The following is a 15,640-nucleotide window of genomic DNA, read 5'->3' as shown; positions in this document are numbered from 1 at the left end:
GAATTGTGCCCCCACCTATCATTCTAAGATCTTAACTTATGAGTCACTAATCTAAATTCTCTTCAGCAACACAATCTACCTTGCCTTCCATTCAACATCATTGTTTTCCTCTCTCATGTGTTTATTGAAAAGACTTCTCCTGAAAATACACTCTGTGTAATGCACTCTGGTGCATAAACTAGGGTTATATTAGTGGAAAAATAAATAATATCTCCACTCTCTAATGAGTTGATTCCAATAACTTAGCAAGTAATTCTAGTACTTGTCTGAAGCTGCCTTTTTAGACAAAAAGTTTACCCACATAATTCCATTTCCTGTAGAACTTCTGCATCATTGCTATGTTCCACACACTTTCTTTGATAAACACATCTCTTACACATCAACAGAATGACATAAAGGTTGGGGGGATGTATTTGTTACAACTCTGTGCCACATCTCATCTACCTGCTCCAGAAGAACAGAGCACTGTGTTGTTTATCACATTAAGCACACAGACAGCTCCCCCAACATAGACAACTCCATGACCTGAACAAGATACGAGCTACCACTAGGGATCTCTCCCTCCTTGACCTCATAACAAAGAGCTCCATAAACTGGGGCTTAGCAATTTTTCCAGTCATTCTGTGGAGCATGGGATGCTGGCATTTCCTCATAAGATTCAAATCCCCTTCCTGAGAAGGGTCCCACATACACAGTATAACTCAAGCTAAACATGCATTCCTTGATTGCTTTCTCTTGTATCAAAATCTTCCACTTACCAATAATATTTTTATTTTTCTTTCACTTTTCATTAAAACTTAAAACTTTCCTTCTCTTCTCCCTTTATTCTTTGGTTGTTTCTTCCATTCTAACTAGAAATCACTCATTATCTTTAACCAGTTAGTGTTAAGAGAAACTTGAACTCCTGTGCTTTCTCTTTTATAAAATCATTATTTTGTAGGAAAGAAAAATCCTTATTCATCTTGATACGGTCCTTTGTCCAGACTTAACCTTGGCACAGCAACTCAAGGGCAACAAGTAAACATTTCCTGAGGTGACTGGCAACCGAGAATTGATAGCCCACATCACTGGTCAGGGTTTTTGCAGGAACAGATACCTTGTGGACTCAGAAGTACACTTCTGCCCTCATGCACACCTTGTAAATTGTTAGAGGAAATAAAGATCTTTAGTAGTTTCCCTTAGGAAATCTTGCACAAAGGTTTCTTCAAAAATTGTCTCCAAGGAGGCCAATTGTATGACTCCTTTCTTCCATTTCTGCCATCTTCTATTCAGAATTTGGTACTAGTCCTCTTCAGCTCAAAGAGGAGAGTTTCAAGATGGCGGACTAGAGGGTGACTGCATCTCCTGGCGCTCCAGAACTCAGGATTCAAGAAGGGGAGGTATTGAGAGACTTGGAAGAACTCAGAGATGCTGGGTGAGCCGCTCCCACCAGGTGAAGTTCGGTCCGGGCAGCAGGCCTAGACAGTGAGCAACTTCTTGGAGCAGGGCAGGGGGGAAGAGGTTTTCCCCAGCAGCCCGGATCCATCCGGCGGCAGGCCTGGCCCACAGCCAGCTTCTTGGAGCAGGTCCATCCAGTGAGAGGCTTTCCGCGCACACCCATCCTGGAATACCACACCCAGCAGCAGGCCAGGGGCAGCTTTCTTCGGAAGCACTGCATTATCAAGTTCCTCCAAGACTGCAGGCTACTGAAGGTTAAGAGGTGATATGCTAGAAATCTACAGGGACACTATAAGCCAATAAAGGAAATCTGCAATATCTCAGAGTTCCACTGATATCTGACCAATATGAGAAAACAAGGGAAGAAAATGTACCAAACAAACCTAGATGCTATATCAATAAAACCCAATGACAGCACAGCAGAAGAAAAGTCAGAAAGGGAGTTCAGAATGTACATAATTAAAACAATCAGAGAAGCAAACAAGGAGATGAAAGATCAAATGCAGGCATTGAAGGAAGAGATGAAAGAGCAAATACAGGCATTAAATGATCACACCAATCAATAGTTAAAAGAGCAAATATGGGAAGCAAAAGATCATTTCAATAAAGAGTTAGAGATACCGGAAAAAAAAAAAAACAGAAATCCTTGAAATGAAGGAAACAATAAACCAAGTTAAAAACTCCATAGAAAGCATAACCAATAGGATCGAACACCTGGAAGACAGAACCTCAGACATTGAAGACAAAATATTTAATCTTGAAAATAAAATTGACCAAACAGAGAAGATGGTAAGAAATCATGAACAGAATCTACAAGAATTATGGGATATCATGAAAAGGCCAAATTTGAGAATTATTGGGATAGAGGAGGGCACAGAGAAACAAACCAAAGGAATGAACAATCTATTCAATGAAATAATATCAGAAAATTTCCCAAATCTGAAGAATGAAATGGAAAATCAAGTACAAGAGGCTTATAGGACTCCAAATATACAAAATTACAATAGACCCACACCAAGGCACATTATAATGAAAATATCTAATACAAAATAAAGACAGAATTTTAAAGGCTGCGAGAGAAAAGAATCAAATTACATTCAGGGGAAACCAATAAGGATATCAGCAGATTTTTCAATCCAGACCCTAAAAGCTAGAAGGGCCTGGAACAACATATATCAAGCCCTGAAAGAAAATGGATGCCAACCAAGAATCTTATGCACAGCAAAACTTACCTTCAGATTTGATGATGAAATAAAATCCTTCCATGATAAACAAAAACTAAAGGAAATTACAAAAAGAGGGCCGGCATTACAGAACATTCTTAGCAAAATATTCCATAAGGAAGAGATGAAAAACAATGATGCAAATTAGCAAAGGGAGGAACTGGCCTAAAGGAATGGCCAAATAAAGGAGAAACCAAAAAACAAAAATGAGTCAAATGACTGGGAATACAAATCATATCTCAATAATAACCCTGAATGTTAATGGCCTGAACTCATCAATCAAGAGAAATAGACTGGCAGATTGAATTAAAAAGAAAAATCCAACAATATGCTGCCTGCAAGAGACTCATCTCACAGAAAGAGATAACTGTAGACCAAAGGTGAAAGGATGGGAAAAAACATACCATGCACATGGACACAGCGAAAAAGCTGGAGTATCCATCCTCATTTCAGATAATGTGGACTTCAAGCCAAAACTAGTCAGAAGGGATAAAGAAGGACATTACATATTGCTTAAGGGAAGCATAAATCAGCAAGACATAACAATCATAAATATCTATGCCCCGAACATTGGCTCATCCATGTACATCAAACAAATCCTTCTCAATTCCAGAACTCAAATAGACCACAACACAATAATACTAGGTGATTTTAACACACCTCTCTCACCGCTGGATAGATCATCCAAACAAAAACTGAATAAAGAAACCATAAATCTCAATAACACAATCAACAATTTAGACTTAACCAACTTATATAGAATATACTATCCAACAAAGAACGAATACACTTTCTTCTCAGCAGCACATGGATCCTTCTCTAAAATAGACCATGTTTTATGCCACAAAGCTACTGTTAGCAAATACAAGAAGATAGAGATACTACCTTGTACTCTATCAGATCATAATGGATTGAAATTAGAAATAAATGACAGAATAAAAAACAGAAACTGCTCCAATACCTGGAGATTAAATAATACACTATTATATGATGAATGGATAACATAAGACATAAGGAGGGAAATTAAAAAATTCTTAGAAGTAAACGAGAACAAAGACACATCATATCAAAACCTTTGGGACACTATGAAAGCAGTACTTAGAGGAAGATTTATCTCATGGGGCACATTCAACAAAAGAAGTAGAAATCAACAAATAAACGACTTAACACTGTAGCTCAAAGCCCTAGAAAAAGAAGAGCAGACCAACACCAAAAGTCGTAGAAGACAGGAAATAGTTAAAATCAGAGCCGAAATCAACGAAATTGAAACAAAAGAAACAATCAGAAAAACCAACAAAATAAATAGTTGGTTCTTTGAAAAAATAAACAAAATGATAAACCCTTAGCCACACTAACAGAGAGAAGAAGAGAGAAAACTCAAATTACTAAAATTCGGAATGAACAAGGAAATATCACTACAGACACGAGTGAAATACAAAACATAAATAGCAGCTATCTTGAAAATCTATACTCCAACAAATCAGAAAATCTGAAGACATCAACAGGTTTCTAGAGACATATATATTACCTAAACCGAACCAGGAGGGCATACACAACTTAAACAGATCAATTTCAAGTAAGGAAACAGAAGAAGTCATCAAAAGCCTACCAACAAAGAAAAGTCCAGGACCAGATGGGTTCTCAGCCAAGTTCTACAAAACCTTTAAAGAAGAGTTCATTCGAATATTCCTCAAAGTATTCCATGAACTAGAAGAGGAGGGAACCCTCCCAAACTCATTCTATGAAGCCAAAATTACCCAGATACCTAAACCTGACAGAGACACATCAAGGAAAGAAAATTTCAGACCAATATTCTTAATGATCATTGAAACAAATATTCTCAACAAAAGTTTAGCAAATCACATACAAAAATATATTAAAAAGATAGCACACCACGATCAAGTGGGTTTTATCCCAGGGATGCAAGGCTGGTTCAACATTTGGAAATCAATAAACGTAATTCATCGTATCAACAGACTTAAAGTCAAGAATCACATGATTATTTCAATAGATGCAGAAAAAGCATTTGATAAAATACAGCATCCCATCATGCTCAAAACTCTAGAAAAAATAGGGATAGTGGGAACATTCCTTAACATTGTAAAGGTCATCTACGCTAAGCCCATGGCAAATATCATTCTAAATGGTGAAAAACTGAAAGCATTCCCCCTAAAAACTGGAACAAGGCAGGGATGCCCTCTTTCACCACTTCTATTCAACATTGTCCTTGAGACTCTAGCCAGAGCAATTAGACAGACCAAAGAAATTAAAGGGATACGAATAGGAAAAGAAGAACTCAACTATCCCTATTTGCTGATGACATGATTATATAGTTAGAGGAACCTGGAAATTCCACCAGAAAACTTTAAGACCTCATAAGTGAATTCAGTAAAGTAGCAGGTTACAAGATCAATGCTCATAAATCCAATGCATTTTTATACATAAGTGACGAATTTTCAGAAAGAGAAATTAGGAAAACTACCCCATTCACAATAGCCTCCAAAAAAATAAAATACTTGGGAATCAATCTCACAAAAGAAGTGAAAGACCTCTACAATGAGAACTACAGAACACTAAAGAAAGAAATTAAAGAAAACCTTAGAAGATGGAAAGATCTCCCATGTTCTTAGATAGGCAGAATTAATATTGTCAAAATGGCCATACTACCAAAAATGCTATACAGATTTAACACAATTCCATTAAAATCCCAAAGACGTACCTTACAGAAATAGAGCAAGCAATCATGAAATTCATCTGGAAGAATAAGAGATCCAGAATAGTTAAAGCAATACTTAGCAGAAAGAGTGAAGCAGGGGGTATCGCAATACCAGATCTTCAACTCTACTACAAAGCAATAGTAACAAAAACGGCATGGTATTGGTACCAAAATAGACAGGTAGATCAATGGTACAGAATAGAAGACATGGACACAAACCAAGATAAATACAATTTTCTCATACTAGACAAAGGTGCCAAAAATATGCAATGGAAAAAAGATAGCTTCTTCAACAAATGGTGCTGGGAAAACTGGAAATCCATATGCAACAGAACGAAACTAAACCCATATCTCTCACCCTGCACAAAAATCAACTCAAAATGGATCAAGGACCTCAGAATCAGACCAGAGACCCTTCATCTTATAGAAGAAAAAGTAGGTCCAAATCTTCAACATGTCGGCCCAGGATCAGACTTCCTTAACAGGACTCCCATAGCACAAGAAATAAAAGCAAGAATCAATAACTGGGATAGATTCAAACTAAAAAGCTTTCTCTCAGCAAAGGAAATTATCAGTAATGTGAAGAGAGAGGCTACAGAGTGGGAGAAAATCTTTGCCACCCATACTTCAGATAGAGCACTAATTTCCAGAATCTATAAAGAACTCAAAAACTCTACACCAAGAATACAAATAATCCAATCCACAAATGGGCTAAGGAAATGAACAGACACTTCACAGAAGAAGATCTACAAGCAATCAACAGACATGTGGAAAAATGTTCATCTTCTCTAGTAATAAGAGAAATGCAAATCAAAACTACCCTAAGATTCCATCTCACCCCAATTAGAATGGGGATTATCAAAACTACAAGCAACAATATGTGTTGGCAAGGATGTCAGGAAATAGGTACATTGCTGGTGGGGTTGCAAATTAGTGCAGCCACTCTGGAAAGCAGTGTGGAGATTCCTCAGAAAGCTTGGAATGGAACCACCATTTGACCCAGCTATCACTCCTCAGCCTATACCCAAAGTACTTAAAAGCAGAATACTATAAAGATGCAGCCACATCAATGTTCATAGCTGCTCAATTCACAATAACCAGAATGTGGAACCAACCTAGATGCCCTTCAATTGATGAATGGATAAAGAAACTGTGGTATATTTCTACAATGGAATATTACTTAGCCATAGAGAATAATAAAATTATGATATTTGCAGGCAAATGGATGAAATTGGAGAATATTATGCTAAGTGAGATAAGCCAATCTCAAAAACCAAAGGAAGAATGATCTTGCTGATAAGTGGATGATGACACATAATGGGGGTGGGGCAAGAATGGAGGAAGGAGGGACTGTATAGAGGGAAAAGGGGTGGGAGGGGTGGGAGGGGTGGGCGAGAAAAATAACAGAATGAATCAAACAACATTACCCTAGGTAAATTATGATTACACAATTGGTATGCCTTTACTCCATGTACAAACAGAATCAACATGTATCCCATTTGTTTACAATAAAAATAAATATATATAAATAAAAATTAAAAAAAGATATCCTAATCTCCTTGCAACTTCAATCAAAAAGGAGGCAAACCTACTAGACACTTTCACAATCACTTCCTCCTGCCTCTCTTCCTTTTGCTCTGAACTCCTCCAAGTCAATTGGAAGAACGTATTGCCACAGCTTTATTTTTTAACTACTTTTTTTATTTTCTATAGACTGCATTTTGATTCATTGTACACAAATGGGGCACATCATTTCGTTTCTATGGTTGTGCACGATGTAGATTCACACCATTCATGTAATCATACATGTACGTAGGGTAATGATGTCTGTCTCATCCCACCATTTTTCATACAGTTTTTAAAATATTTTTAAACATAATCTATTGCATATTATTTCTTTAAAAATACAATCAAGAGTAGGGAGTGGGTAGCTGAGTGGATTTTCCTGTGGGCAAGCTCCGAAGCTGCCTTACTTAATTTTGCACTCACTTGGGTACAGAAAATGGCAGTGGGGATCTCTCAGGGGAAGAGGCTGCATGGTACACTTTCATTGCAAACTGTTTGAAGAATTAGAGAACCATCTCAGATAAACATTTCTAAGAATGCTTTCAGATATCTCAAATATTGTGCAAATTAGCAAGCAGAGAAAGAGTGAGATAAAAATTCAATATTTAAAGTCCCCCATGCCCTGTAAACATAACAGCAAAGTGACTCCCTCTGCTGCATTTGGAGAAAAAGTCATAAACATTTTCCAAACTGAAGCATTAAGTGAGATAGTTCAAACTCCTAGAAATTCACCCTAGGGAACTCCTGCATTTAAAATGATAGTAGAATCTCTATTTGCCTATTTAGTAATCAGAGTAGAGTCTATTGAGAATGCTAGAAAGCTTGCAACTTGCGAAGTTCTAGAAAAAAAGAAAAGCCAAGCTAATTAAACCAAGTAAAACTGTTGAACCTCTGTGAATAGTTACATAGCAAAACAGACACCCTCAAATTTCAGATACATATTGTGTATCTTTTTTCCCATTTTTATCATATTTCAAAAATGTCATTAGGTAATTTTCATCATAGGTACAAAATCCAATTGCCTATGTAACAAAAAGTTGCAAGAGAGAAAAAGATTATTCATAAGAATTCCTTCACTTTGAAGTGGAGGAAGTGAGCCAAGGAATTCTCAAGTTATAAAGATGATGTACATACTACATGGGTAAGGAATTGTATGTTTCGAAACCCTGGAAGGAAGACACAAACCAGTGAGGCTGGATCTCTCATGGATTCCATGAGGGAACAAAAAGTTAAAGGATACACTATCCCCTTTCCCATCTGACTCGTTTCCTGTGACTGTCATGGGTAATATCACAGACTGGGTGACTTTAACAACAGAAATCTATTTTCTCAAAATTCTGGTGGTTGGAAGTCCAAGACCAGGTTGTCAGCAGCATCGTTTCTTCTGCAGCTGCTCTCCTTGGGCTTATGAAAGGGTGTCGTCACACGGTCTTCCTTTAGTACCTATCTGTGTTCAAGGTTCCTCCTCTTATAAGAACACCAGTCATATTAAGCTAGGGCCAACCCTAATGACCTCATTTGAAGTTAATTAATTATGGAGGAGTCTTATTTCTAAATATGGTCTCATTCTGAGGTACGAGGGATTAGGACTGCAAAATAACTGGGGTTGGGGAAAGATACAACTTATCCTATGATACCCTCCTCCAATAGCAGAAGGAAGATTATTCTTGAGAAGAGAAACACCTTGTAATTTTTTTCAGTTATTTGCTATGGATTGAGCTAGCACAGCAGATCAGACTTTAATCAGACTTTCCTAATCAATATCAATATTCCAAGTCCTCCCTTCTCATATTGGACCTGTGCTGTCCAGCCCAGAGTAATAGTAAGGTTACAGTGAGGCACGAGGCACCGTCTTCACACAGCAGGGAATACTTGGGGGTGCAAAACACTTCCATTTTGTGCTCCATTTTATACCTAATTTATAGGATATTTTTCTGGGAACCAAGTTGCATAAATTTATATATCCTAAATTTGGTCACCACAAGCAATCTTAAACCAGGAACATAAATAAGGATTCTCCTCCTAGAAAACGCCTTATCTTATTTACCAGAAATTTTAGCTGTCGGCATGTGTATATTATTAGACCAAGTCACCTGACTGGTTCCTTTCCCCAGGAGCATCTCCCCAGTAATCAGAAGAGCAATGGATCTGGGCCAGATGCTTCAACTTCTTGCTCCCTGGGGATGCAGTGCAATGTAAACTCACTCTTCTATTTCCCTACACTATCTTCAGTGTATTTCACATTGCTCTCTCATGTCAAAAATAATAAATTGTATGGAACATTTTATTGGGAAATTCAGTGTAGTTATCTTTATGTGGAATAAGTACAGATCCAATCAGAAATAGAGCTTGCTCAATGGCATTCTATAAGGAATATTTTCACTGACCTTCCAAAATACATATGCACAGAAATATAACAATTATATTTGGGGTTCACCCCATGGAAGAATTTTTCTTGCAGTGGACATCTATTAAGTGTTCCATCCAACTCCTCCTTTTCTGGTCATTTCTTTTCTCTTTCATAGTCCAACACTTGATAATCACAGTGTACATCTCCCCAGGTCACCCCCTCACTCCAACAGAATCTCCTCAGTAGAGTGCAGCCCTCTGGCCAAACTAATTCAACTAGAGACAGACGCCCCTCCCTGGGAAAGGAATGACAAGGAGAACCTCTCTCTCTGCCTAGGTTCTTTTCAGAGTCTTTTGGGTGTTCCTTGTTACATGGTTGTGATTTCCACTAAACCCCTCCTTTGCTCCAGGCTGTTATAAATCTCGATCTAGTTTGTCCTAAAACAGCACAATTATTAAATCTTACAGAACTTTCAGACTTTGATTTTTTTTTTTTTTTATTGTAAACAAATGGGATACATGTTGTTTCTCTGATTGTACATGGCGTAAAGGCATACCATTTGTGTAATCATAAATTTACATAGAGCAATGTTGTTTGATTCATTCTGTTATTTTTTTCCCTTCCCCCCACCCCTCCCACCCCTCTTTACACTCTATACAGTAGTTCCTTCCTCCATACTTGCCCCCCTCCCTAACCCTAACTCTAACCCTTCCCTCCCCCCCATTATGTGTCAACCTCCACTTATTAGCGATATCATTCGTCCTTTGGCTTTTTGAGATTGGCTTATCTCACTTAGCATGATATTCTCCAATTTCATCCATTTGCCTGCAAATGTCATAATTTTATCATTCTTTATGGCTGAGTAATATTCCATAGTATATATATACCACAGTTTCTTTATCCACTCATCAATTGAAGGGCATCTAGGTTGGTTCCACAGTCTGGCTATTGTGAATTGAGCAGCTATGAACATTGATGTGGCTGTATTTCTGTAGTATGCAGATTTTAAGTCCTTTGGGTATAGGCCAAGGAGTGGGATAGCTGGGTCAAATGGTGGTTCCATTCCAAGTTTTCTAAGGAATCTCCACACTGTTTTCCATAGCGGCTGCACTAATTTGCAGCCCCACCAGCAGTGTATGAGTGTACCTTTCTCCCCACATCCTCGCCAACACCTGTTGTTGCTCGTATTCTTGATAATCGCCATTCTAATTGGGGTGAGATGGAACCTTAGGGTGGTTTTGATTTGCATTTCTCTTATTACTAGAGATGTTGAACATTTTTCCATATGTTTGTTGATTGCTTGTAGATCTTCTTCTGTGAAGTGTCTATTCATTTCCTTAGCCCATTTGTTGACTGGACTGTTTGAATTCTTGGAGTAGAGTTTTTTGAGTTCTTTATAGATTCTGGAGATTAGTGCTCTATCTGAAGTATGATTGGCAAAGATATTCTCCCACTCTGTAGGCTCTTTCTTCGCATTGCTGATAGTTTCCTTTGCTGAGAGAAAGCTTTTTAGTTTGAATCTATCCCAGTGGTTGATTCTAGCTTTTATTTCTTGTGCTATGGGAGTCCTGTTAAGGAAGTCTGGTCCTAGACCAACAAGATGAAGATTTGGACCTACTTTTTCTTCTATAATCTGCAGGGTCTCTGGTCTGATTCCGAGGTCCTTAATCCATTTTGAGTTTAGTTTCGAGCATGGTGAGAGATATGGGTTTAGTTTCATTCTGTTGCATATGGATTTCCAATTCTCCCAGCACCATTTGTTGAAGAGGCTATCTTTACTCCATTGCATATTTTTGGCCCCTTTGTCTAGTATGAGAAAATTGTATTTATTTGGGTTTGTGTCCGTGTCCTCTATTCTGTACCATTGATCTACCTTTCTATTTTGGTACCAATACCATGCCGTTTTTGTTACTATTGCTTTGTAGTAGAGTTGAAGATCTGGTATTGCAATACCCCCTGTTTCACTCTTCCTGCTAAGGATTGCTTTAGCTATTCTGGGTTTCTTATTCTTCCAGATGAATTTCATAATTGCCTGCTCTATTTCTGTAAGGTACGTCATTGGGATTTTAATTGGAATTGCATTGAATTTGTATAGCACTTTAGGTAGTATGGCCATTTTGACAATATTAATTCTTCCTATCCAAGAACATGGAAGATCTTTCCATCTTCTAAGGTGTTCTTTAATTTCTTTCTTTAGTGTTGTATAGTTCTCATTGTAGAGGTCTTTCACCTCTTTTGTGAGATTGATTCCCAAGTATTTTATTTTTTTCGAGGCTATTGTGAATGGGGTAGTTTTCCTAATTTCTCTTTCTGAAGATTCATCACTTATGTATAAAAATGCGTTGGATTTATGGGCATTGATCTTGTAACCTGCTACTTTACTGAAATCACTTATGAGTTCTAAGAGTTTTCTGGTGGAATTTCCAGGTTCCTCTAAATATATAATCATGTCATCAGCGAACAGGGATAGTTTGAGTTCTTCTTTTCCAATTCGTATCCCTTTAATTTCTTTGGTTTGTCTAATTGCTCTGGCCAGAGTCTCAAGAACGATGTTGAATAGAAGTGGTGAAAGAGGGCATCCCTGCCTTGTTCCAGTTTTTAGGGGGAATGCTTTCAGTTTTTCACCATTTAGAATGATATTAGCCATGGGCTTAGCATAAATGGCCTTTACAATATTAAGGAATGTTCCCACTATCCCTATTTTTTCTAGTGTTTTGAGCATGAAGGGGTGCTGTATTTTATCAAATGCTTTTTCTGCATCTATTGAAATAATCATGTGATTCTTGACTTTAAGTCTATTAATATGGTGAATTACGTTTATTGATTTCCTGATGTTGAACCAACCTTGCATCCCTGGGATGAAACCCACTTGATCATGGTGCACTATCTTTTTAATATGTTTTTGTATGCGATTTGCTAAAATTTTGTTGAGAATTTTTGCGTCGATGTTCATTAAGGATATTGGTCTGAAATTTTCTTTCCTTGATGAGTCTCTGTCTGGTTTAGGTATCAGTGTGATATTGGCTTCATAGAATGAGTTTGGGAGGGTTCCCTCCTCTTCTATTTTATGGAATACTTTGAGAAGTATTGGAATGAGCTCTTCCTTAAAGGTTTTGTAGAACTCGGCTGAGAACCCATCTGGTCCCGGACTTTTCTTTGTTGGTAGGCTTTTGATGACTTCTTCTATTTCAGTACTTGAAATTGGTCTATTTAAATTGTTTATGTCCTCCTCATTCAGTTTAGGCAATTCATATGTCTCTAGAAACCTGTTGATGTCTTCGAAATTTTCTATTTTGTTGGAGTATAGATTTTCAAAATAGCTTCTAATTATGTTTTGTATTTCCATCCTGTCTGTAGTGATATTTCCTTGTTCATTCCGAATTTTAGTGATTTGGGTTTTCTCTCGTCTTCTCTTTGTTAGTGTGGCTAAAGGTTTATCAATTTTGTTTATTTTTTCGAAGAACCAACTATTTATTTTGTCAATTTTTTGTATTGTTTCTTTTGTTTCAATTTCATTGATTTCAGCTCTGAGTTTAACTATTTCCTGTCTTCTACTACTTTTGGTGCTGTTCTGTTCTTCTTTTTCTAAGGCTTTGAGCTGTAGTGTTAGGTTGTTTATTTGTTGAGTTTTACTTCTTTTATTAAATGCGCTCCATGAAATAAATTTCCCTCTAAGTACTGCTTTCATAGTGTCCCAGAGGTTTTGATATGATGTTTCTTTGTTCTCATTTACCTCTAAGAATTTTTTAATTTCCTTCCTAATATCTTCTGTTATCCATTCATCATATAATAGCATATTATTTAATCTCCAGATGTTGGAATAGTTTCTGTGTTTTACTCTTTCATTTATTTCTAACTTCAATCCATTATGATCTGATAGAATACATGCTAGTGTCTCTATCTTCTTGTATTTGCTAACATTAGCTTTGTGGCATAATATATGGTCTATTTTAGAGAAGGATCCATGTGCTGCTGAGAAGAAAGTGTATTCACTCTTGGTTGGATGGAATATTCTATAAATGTCCGTTAAGTCTAAATTATTGATTGTGTTGTTGAGATCTATGGTTTCTTTGCTCAATTTTTGTCTGGAAGATCTGTCCAGTGGTGAGAGCGGCGTGTTAAAATCACCTAGTATTATTGTGTTGTGGTCTATTTGGTTTCTGAAATTGAGAAGGATTTGTTTGACATACATAGATGAGCCACTGTTTGGGGCATAGATGTTTATGATTGTTATATCTTGCTGATTTATGCTTCCCTTAAGCAGTATGAAATGACCTTCTTTATCCCTTCTGACTAACTTTGGCTTGAAGTCCACATTATCGGAAATGAGGATGGATACTCCAGCTTTTTTGCTGAGTCCATGTGCATGGTATGTTTTTCCCCATCCTTTCACCTTTAATCTATGGGTATCTTTTTCTATGAGGTGAGTCTCTTGCAGGCAACATATTGTTGGATCTTTCTTTTTAATCCAGTCTGCCAGTCTATGTCTTTTGATTGATGAATTCAGGCCATTAACGTTCAGGGTTATTATAGAGAAATGATTTGGTTTCCCGGTCATTTGGTTCATTTTTAAAATTTTGTTTATTTATTTGTTTGACACAACTTGTTTCCTCCTTTATTTGACAATTCCTTTAGGATAATTCCTCCCTTTGCTGATTTGCTTCTTTGTTTTTCATCTCTTCCTCATGGAATATTTTGTTGAGAATGTTCTGTAATGCTGGCTTTCTTTTTGTAAATTCTTTTAGCTTTTGTTTATCATGGAAGGATTTTATTTCATCGTCAAATTTGAAGGTAAGTTTTGCTGGGTATAAGATTCTTGGTTGGCATCCATTTTCTTTCAGGGCTTGAAAAATGTTGTTCCAGGACCTTCTAGCTTTTAGGGTCTGGATTGAAAAATCTGCTGATATGCGTATTGGTTTCCCCCTGAATGTAATTTGGTTCTTTTCTCTCACAGCCTTTAAAATTCTGTCTTTATTTTGTATGTTAGGTATTTTCATTATAATGTGCCTTGGTGTGGGTCTGTTGTAATTTTGTGTATTTGGAGTCCTGTAAGCCTCTTGAACTTGATTTTCCATTTCATTCTTCAGATTTGGGAAATTTTCTGATATTATTTCATTGAATAGGTTGTTCATTCCTTTGGCTTGTTTCTCTAGGCCTTCCTCAATCCCAATAATTCTTAAATTTGGCCTTTTCATGATATCCCATAGTTCTTGTAGATTCTGTTCATGATTTCTTACCATCTTCTCTGTTTGTTCAGCTTTGTTTTCAAGGTTAAATATTTTGTCTTCAATGTCTGAGGTTCTGTCTTCCAGGTGTTCTATCCTATTGGATATGCTTTCTATGGAGTTCTTAATTTGGTTTATTGTTTCCTTCATGTCAAGGATTTCTGTTTGGTTTTTTTTCAATATCTCTAACTCTTTATTGAAATGATCTTTTGCTTCCTGTATTTGCTCTTTTAACTGTCGATTGGTTCGATCAATCAATGCTTGCATTTGCTCTTTCATCTCATCATTCAATGCTTGCATTTGCTCTTTCATCTCCTCGTTTGCTTCTCTGATCATTTTAATTATGTACATTCTGAACTCCTTTTCTGTCATTTCTTCTGCCATGCTGTCATTGGGTTTTATTGATGTAACATCTAGATTTGTTTGCAGCATTTTCTTTCCTTGTTTTCTCATGTTGTTCAGATATCAGTGGACCGCTGAGATATTGCAGATTTCCTCTGTTGATTTACAATGACCCTGAAGATTTCTATATATATCCCCTCTTAGCCTTCAGTAGGCTGAAGTCTTGGAGGAGGTTGATAATGCGGTGCTCCACAAGGAAGCTGCCTCTCTAGGAGTGGTGGCCTTCAGGTGGGGTATATTCCCTGCTAGTGGGCAGAGGTGCCTCCACTTGTTGACCAATGGTCATCCAAAGGGGACCTAGGCTGTGGGCTGAGGCAAGGCCTGTTTGGGCCTGAGCCTCTGGTTTTACCGTCCTTGTGGGAAACCTCACCCAGCAGGGAAGACTCACCCGGTGGGGAGGTCTCGCTGGTCAGTTTCCTCCTAGAGGTTCCCCTCAATTTACAGCTACTGCCTGGGCTGGGCTGCCTTCCTCTGCAAAGTTTCCAGGGGCCCGGCCCTACCTCCTGGGCCTGGGAGCCTCACCCTTCGCAGATGAATCTCCTTAGGCTGCCCCTCCTCAGAGAATTTGCCCATAGGCCTGGAACCTTTGCTCCGCCCTAAGCCTGTCTCTGTGCAGCTCTTCCACCCAGAAGCCTCCTAGATCCTGGGACCCTGTTCTGCACCTAATCGCCTGGCTGCGTGGCCCCTCCTCTGAGCAGCCACCTGTGGCCCCGAACAATCG

The sequence above is a fragment of the Sciurus vulgaris genome (genome assembly GCF_902686455.1).
Source record: "Sciurus vulgaris genome assembly, chromosome: 10".
Lineage (NCBI taxonomy): Eukaryota > Metazoa > Chordata > Mammalia > Rodentia > Sciuridae > Sciurus > Sciurus vulgaris.
This window is presented reverse-complemented; position numbering follows the sequence as displayed.